This window comes from Saccopteryx bilineata, chromosome 3 (assembly GCF_036850765.1).
Source record: "Saccopteryx bilineata isolate mSacBil1 chromosome 3, mSacBil1_pri_phased_curated, whole genome shotgun sequence".
Taxonomy (NCBI): domain Eukaryota; kingdom Metazoa; phylum Chordata; class Mammalia; order Chiroptera; family Emballonuridae; genus Saccopteryx; species Saccopteryx bilineata.
Window position 1 is genome coordinate 51,758,115 of NC_089492.1, and position 7,236 is coordinate 51,765,350.

A 7,236-nucleotide genomic window follows, 5' to 3' on the forward strand; every position below is an offset into this window, starting at 1 on the left:
CTGCATGCGCCCGACCGGGATCCACCTGGCACGCCCACCAGGAGGCAACGCTCTGCCCACCAGGGGGTGATGCTCTGCCTCTCTGGGGCATCGCTCTGTTGTGACCAGAGCCACTCTAGCACCTGGGGCAGAGGCCAAGGAGCCATCCCCAGCGCCCGGGGCCATCTTTGTTCCAATGGAGCCTCAGCTGCGGGAGGGGAAGAGAGAGATAGAGAGGAAGGAGAGGGGGAGGGGTAGAGAAGCAGATGGGCACTTCTCCTATGTGCCCTGGCCGGGAATCGAACCCGGGACTTCTGCACATCAAGCCAACGCTCTACCACTGAGCCAACCGGCCAGGGCCTGTATATCCCATTTTTGAAAAATGTTTTATCTTTTAATGCGAAAAATTGAACCAGTGCTTGCTTAATATCTTCATTTTTTTAAATTTTTTATTTATTTATTTATTTATTTATTTATTTATTTATTTTACAGAAAGTAAGAGTCAGAGAGAGGGATAGACAGACAGGAACACAGAGAGATGAGAAGCATCAATCATCGTTTTTTCGTTGTGGCACCTTAGTTGTTCATTGATTGATTTCTCATATGTGCCTTGACCGTGAGGGCTACAGCAGACCAAGTAACCCCTTACTCGAGCCAGCGACCTTGAGTCCACGCTGGTGAACTTTGCTTGAACCAGATGAGCCCAGGCCAAAGCTGGCGACCTTGGGGTCTCGAACCTGGGTCCTCCGCGTCCCAGTCCGACACTCTATCCACTGCGCCACTGCCTGGTCAGGCGATATCTCCTTCATTTTTGAATTTTTTGCCCTTCAAAAAATTTTGTAAGGACAAAAACAAGTGATAATAGGAGGGTGCTAAGTCCGGGGAACATGGTGGATGCGACAGACATGCTTCTGTAGCATTTCTTCCTTGTTGAAATTTGTAAAAATTACAGTGGCATAAATGAACTTTATCAGTAGCCATGGGTACACTATCGCTTCACACATAAGACTAACGTGAATCAACTTTGTTTTAGTTAATTTGCTACATCAGTATGTATACATTAAGTGATAAAAATAGAGAGGCACACATGCGCCAAATAAACATGTGCTTACGTGTCGAACCTTGTTGTGATAGAAATGAACAGAACTTTCCGGTAGACCTTATATTTAGATGTTTCTATGTTGGGTGTGTGTAAATATCCACAACAGTTATATACTTTTGTTGGACTGATTTCTTTTCTTTTTTTTTTGTATTTTTCTGAAGCTGGAAACAGGGAGGCAGTCAGACAGACTCCCGCATGTGCCCGACCGGGATCCACCCGGCACGCCCACCAGGGGGCGATGCTCTGCCCATCCGGGGCATCGCTCTGTTGCGACCAGAGCCACTCTAGCGCCTGGGGCAGAGGTCATGGAGCCATCCCCAGCGCCCAGGCCATCTTTTGCTCCAATGAAGCCTTAGCTGCAGGAGGGGAAGAGAGAGACAGAGAGGAAGGAGAGGGGGAGGAGTGGAGAAGCAGATGAGCACTTCTCCTGTGTGCCCTGGCCAGGAATTGAACCCGGGACTTCCGCACGCCAGGCCGACGCTCTACCACTGAGCCAACCGGCCAGGGCCAGACTGATTTCTTTATTATCACTATTGCCCTTCTTTATCTTTGTTATAGCCTTTCTTTTTTAGAAAAAAATTGAATTTACTGGTGTGACATTGGTTCACAAAACCATACAGGTGTCAAGCGTACAACTCAACAAAACATCACCAACACAGTGCATCATGTGCCTGTCACCCAAAGCAAAGTCTCTTTCCATTCCCATTTGTCCCCTCTTTGCCCACCTCCACCTACCACACCCCCTTTTCCTCTATCACCACACTCTTGTCCGTGTCTATGTGTTTGTTTGTTTAATCTCTTCACTGTCTTTCATCCAGCCCCTCAACTTCCCTCCCTTCTGGCAACTGTCAGTCTGTTCCATGCATCCATGACCCTATGGTTTTTTTGTTCATTATGTTATTTTGTTCATTGGATTCTACATATAAGTGAGATCATATGATATTTGTCCCTCTTTGCCTGGTTTATTTCACTTAGTATAATAATTTCCAGGTGTCTCTATGCCATTGAAAACGTAAAATTTATTTTTTTACAGCTGAGTAGTATGCCATTGTATAAATGTCTCATGCTTTTGTAATGTTATTTGCAATAGACAAAATCTGGGAACAGCCCAAGTACTAGTAAATGAGTGGATATGCTTCTTTTTAAAGTCTATTTTTCTGAGTACTGTTATTCCTGCTTTCTTTTTTCATTTTTATTTTCATGAAATAATTTTTCTATCCCTCCACTTTCATTTTGTATATGTTTTTTGATCTAAAGTGGGTCCCTTGTAGACAGCATATACCTGGGCCTTGTGTTACCATTCACCCACCTTATTTCTTTTTACTGGAACATTTAGTCCATTTATACTTTAAGTAATTATTAATAGGTATGTAGTTATTACCATTTCATTTACTTTTTATTGGTTTTGTGGTTCTCTGTTTCTTCTCTTGTTCTCTTCTCTAGTACACTGATGACTTTCTATAGTGTTATGTCTTTTTAATTTTATTTAAAATTAAATTTAAAGGGCAACATTGATCAATAAGAGTACATAGATTTCAGGTAAACATTTCTAGAGCATTTGAACTGTTGATTGTGTTGTGCGCCCATCACCCAAAGTCAAATCATTTTCTGTCATCTTATATTTGTCCCTCTTTACTACCTTCTCCCTCACCCTGCACCCCCTGGTAGCCACTTCATTTTTTCTATGTCCATGAGTATCAGTTTTATATCCCACCTATGTGTAAAATCATATGGATCTTAACTTTTTACAATTTATTTATTCCACTCTGTATAATGTTCTCAAGGTCCATCCATGTTGTCATAAATGTCACTATATCATCATTTCTTATGACTGAGTAGTATTCCACTGTAAATATGTACCACATCTTGTTGATTCAATCCTCTATCAAAGGATACTTTGGTTGTTTCCTTATCTTGGCCACTATGAATAATGCTGCAATGAACATGGGGTGCATGTGTCTTTGCATACCAATGTTTTCAAAGTGTTTGGGTGGATACCCAGTAGAGGGATTGCTGGGTCATATGGTAGTTCTAGTTTTAATTTTTTTAAGAAACACTATAATTTCTTCCATAATGGCTGTATAAGTTTAACATTTCCACTAGCAGTGAGTGAGGGTTCCTTTTTCTTCACAACCTTTCCAACACTTGCAATTACCTGTATTGTTGACAACAGCCAATCTAACTGGTGTGAGGTAGTATCTTATTATCATTTTCATTTGCTTTTCTCTAATACCTAGTGAAGATGAGCATCTTTTTATATATCTGTTGACCATTTGTCTGTTTTCTTGGGAGAAATGTCTGTTCAGATCCTCTCCCCATTTTTTAATTGGGTTGTTTGCTTGTTCATTGCTGAGCTTTGTGAGTTCTTTATATATTTATATTTTAGATATTAATGCCTTATCAGAGCTATTGTTTGCAAATATCATCTTTCATTTGGTTTGCTGTCTTTTTGCTTTGTTGTCGATTTCTTTGGCTGTGCAGAGCTTTTTAGCTTGATATAGTCCCATTCATTTATTTTTACCTTTACTTTCCTTGCCTTTGGGGTCAAATTTATAAACTGTTCCCTATGGCCAAGGTCCATGAGTTTAGTTTTAGTACCTATGTTTTCGTCTATGTAATTTATTGTTTCAGATCTTATATTTAGGTGTTTGATCCATTTTGAATTAATTTTTGTGCAGGAGGACAACCTATAGTCAAGTTTCATTCTTTTGCATGTGGTTTTCCAATTTTCCAAGCACCATTTATTGAAGATGCTTTCTTTTCACCATTATGTGTAATTTGTCTCCTTTGTTGAAGATTATTTGTCCATATTTATGTGTTTTTATTTCTGGGTCCTTGACTTTGTTCCATTGGTCTGTATGTTTGTTTGTTTTTTACAAATACCTTGCTGTTTTGATTATTGTGACTCTATGGTATATATTTTTTATTTTATTTAGACAATTTTAACAGGGTGACATTGGTCAACTAGAGTACATAGATTTAGAAAAAACATCTCTAGATCATTTTGACATTTGATTATGTTGTATACCCATCACCCAAAGTGTATGGTATAATTTAAAGTCAGGTAGTGTGGTACTTCTGGCTTCATTCTTTTTTTCAGGATTGCTTTGTCTATTTGGGGGCTTTTTTCCCCTTTTTATTTGTTTATTTGCTCTTGTCCATACAAACCTGGTGGTTTTTTGTTTTATTTCTTTAAAATATGATATTAGAATATTGATGAAGTTTAGATATGTATATTGCATTGAGTAGTATGGTCATTTAACTGTGTTGATTTTTTCAATCCATAAACATGGAATATTTTTCCATTTCATTGTCTTTTACAACTTTTTCTTTAATGCTTTGTAGTTTTCAGTATATAGGTCCTTTACATCTTTTTTTAATTATTAATTTATTGTGTTAACATGGATTCAACTGTCCCACTCAATATTACTCCCTCACTCCCATACCCTTGTCCCACATTAGACCCCTTTTATTCCCCCTACACCTAACTCACTCCCCCATTCCCTTTGGGGGGGAGTTATCTTCCCTTTGCTGTTCTGTTATCTGTATCTATGTGTTATGTATATATAATTTCACTAATCGCTTCACCTTCTCTGATTGCATCCCCTTATCCCCCTTCCCTCTGACAGCTGTCCCTGTGCTCCATGTGACCCCACCTCTGCATCTATTCTGTTCCTCAGTTCACTTTGTTTATTATATTCCACATATAAGTGAGATAATATGATATTTGTCTTTCCCTGCTTGGCTTATTTCATTTAGCATAATAATCTCCAGGTCTACCCATGCTATCATAAAAGGTAATATTTTCTTCTTTTTCATGGCTGCATGGTATTCCATTGTGTATATGTACCACTACTTTTTAACCCACTTGTCCACTGACAGACACTTGGGCTGTTTCCAGATATTGCCTATTGTAAACAATGTTGTGAAAAACATGAGAATGCATATCTTCTTTTGAATCAGTGATTTTGTATTCTTAGGATATATTCCTAAAAATGTGATAGCTAGGTCAAAATGCAGTTCAATTTTTAATTTTCTGAGGAAACTCCATACTGTTTTCCACAGTGGGTGCACAATTCTGCATTCCCACCAGCAGTGCAGGAGGGTTCCCTTTTCTCCACACCCTTGTGAGCACTTATTACATGTTGATTTGTTAATGAGCGCCATTCTGACAGGTGTAAGGTGTATCTAATTGTGATTTTAATTTGCATTTCTCTGATGATTAATGACATTGAACATTTTTTCATATGCCTATTGACCATCTGTATGTCCTCTTTGGAGAAGTGTCTATTCAGTTATTTTGCCTATATTTTAATTGAGTTGTTGACCTTCCTGGTATTGAGTTTTAGAAGATCTTTATAAATCTTGGTTATTAACCCCTTATCAAACATATTGGCGAATATGTTCTCCCATTGCATAGATTGTCTTTACTTTTTTCAAAGTGTCTTTTACTGTGCAAAAGCTTTTTATTTTGATAGAGTTTCATTTGTTTATTTAGTCTTTTATTTCACTTGCCCATGGAGATACATCAGCAAAAATATTGCTATGAGAGATATCGAAGATATATAGCATAGGGAGAAAGCCTATGCTTTCTCCCAAGATGTTTATATTTTCATGACTTACATTTAAATCTTTTATCCATTTTGAGTTTAGTTTTGTGAATGGTTTACGTTGGTGATCTAGTTTCAGTTTTTGCATATACCTGTCAATTTTCCCCAACACCATTTATTAAAGAGACTGTCTTTACTCCACTGTATGCTCTTACCTTTTTTGTCAAAAAGCAATTGACCATAAAGGCATGGGTTTATTTCTGTTTTCTCTGTTCTGTTCCATTGATCTATATGCCTGTTCTTATGCCAGTACCAAGCTGTTTTGAGTACAATGGCCTTGTAGTATAACTTGATATCAGGAAATGTGATACTTCCCACTTTATTCTTCATTTCAAGATTGCTGAGGCTATTTGTGTTCTTTTTTTGGTTTCATATAAATTTTTGAAACATTTATTCCATGTCTTTGAAGTATGTCATTGGTATTTTAATAAAAATTGCATTGAATCTATAGGTTGCTTTGGGTAATATAGACATTTTAATGATGATTATTCTTTCTATCCATGAACATGGTATATGCTTCCTCTTGTTTCTGTCTTCCTTGATTTCTTTTTTCAATTTTTTATAATTTTCTGAGTACAAGTCTTTTACCTCCTTGGTTTAATTTACTCCTAGATACTTTATTTTTTGTTGTTATTGCAATAATGAAGGGGATTGTTTCCTTAAATTCTCTTTCAGACAGTTTTTTGTTGGTTTATAAAAATGCCACTTATTTTCTGAATATTAATTTTATATACTGTCACCTTGCCGAATTCATTTATCTGGTCTAGTAATTTTTTGACTGAGTCTTTAGGCTTTTCTATGTACAGTATCATATTAGCAACAAATAATAGTTTACTTGTTCTTTTCCAGTTTGAATGCCTTTTATTTCTTCTTCTTTTCTGATTGCTGTGGCTAGGACTTCTGGAAGTATGTTGACTAAGAGTGGTGAAAGAGGGCATCCCTGCCTTGTTCCCGATCTCAAGGGGATTGCTGTTGTTTTTGTTCATTAAGTATGAGGTTGCCTGTTGGTTTGTCATAAATGACTTTTATTATGTTGAGATATGTTCCCTGTATTCCAATCTTGTTGAGATTTTTTATCATAAATGGGTGCTGGATTTTACCAAATGTTTTTTTCTGCATCTATTGATATAATCATATGATTTTTATCGTTCCTTTTGTTTATGTGATGAATCACATTGATTGATTTGTGAATTCTGTATCAGGCTTGCCTCCCAAGAATAAATCCCATTTGCTTATAATGTATGACTTTTTTCATGTATTACTGGATCTGGTTTGCTAATATTTTGTTGAAAATTTTAGCATCTGTATTCATCAGGGATATTGGCCTATAGTTTTCTTTCTTTGTGGTGTCTTTACCTGGTTTTGGAATGAGGATACTGCTTGCCTCATAAAAGGAGCTTGGAAGTCTTCCCTCCTCTTGAATTTTTAGAAATAACTTGAGAATGATAGGTCTTAGTTCTTCTTTGAATATTTGGTAAAATTCACCTGTGAAGCAATCTGGTTCATGACTTTTGATTGTTGAGAGGTTTTGATAATGGTTTTAAT

General features: G+C 37.1%; 1 non-coding gene across 1 annotated transcript; it reads right to left on the reverse strand.

Moving 5' to 3' along the window:
* Positions 1 to 263: 263 nt before the first annotated feature.
* TRNAI-GAU (transfer RNA isoleucine (anticodon GAU)) lies at positions 264 to 339 on the reverse strand. The gene has a single exon. It is a non-coding gene; the product is annotated as a tRNA-Ile (tRNA).
* Between the last annotated feature and the right edge of the window lie 6,897 nt (positions 340 to 7,236).